The sequence below is a fragment of the Primulina eburnea genome, chromosome 2 (assembly GCF_022965805.1).
Source record: "Primulina eburnea isolate SZY01 chromosome 2, ASM2296580v1, whole genome shotgun sequence".
Lineage (NCBI taxonomy): Eukaryota > Viridiplantae > Streptophyta > Magnoliopsida > Lamiales > Gesneriaceae > Primulina > Primulina eburnea.
Genome location: NC_133102.1, coordinates 33,339,343 through 33,340,122, shown reverse-complemented (window position 1 = coordinate 33,340,122; position 780 = coordinate 33,339,343).

Genomic DNA, 780 nt, shown 5'->3' with positions numbered 1-780 from the left:
AATATTTCCTGAGAGACGTCGGTATAACACAAAAACTTATATCACAAAAATTCTAATCTTAACATCATGCATAGTAGAAAAATCTCTACACAAGTAATCAAAAATACTAACTAGCAAACAAATAATCTCAAATAAAATTTGAAACATGCATAGCAAGAATAATGCAGGTGATGAATTAAATAAGTTACCAGTCAACAGGGTCGTGTCCGAGTTCGCCTCATTTGCCTGCATTGCAAACACACTACTTTGGGTCGGCTGCCTCCACTGTGGGCAGTCCTTCAACATATGATCACTGGCTCAGCATTTGAAGCGCTTGCCCGATCCCCATAAGCACTATCCCGGATGCTGGCAGTGGGACTTCGGGCATACTGGGTGCTCTTCAGGCTTCTGTGGAGCCTTCTGCTGAGGAATGGGACCCTTTCCTTTTGGTGGTCCCAGAAATGACCTCTTCCCCTACTGACCCGGGAAGGGCCTCTTAAGCTGGGGTCGCTGTTGTTACTACTGCTGCTGCTGAGGTGCCTAATAGGGCCTCTTGCCCTGCCTATCAACCTCTATATCCCTCTGGTCTTGCTCTGCCGCCAAGGCTCTAGACACGGCAACGGCATATGTAGTAGGACCAGCGACTCTCACATCACGGAGAAAGATCTTCCGTAAACCATCCACAAAATGCCTCAGCTTCTCCCGGGCATCATTTGCAATTAGGGGCACAAAGTGACAGCCCCTCTCAAACTTCCTGACAAATCTGCAACGCTACTGTCTCCATGTCACAGCGCCATGAAC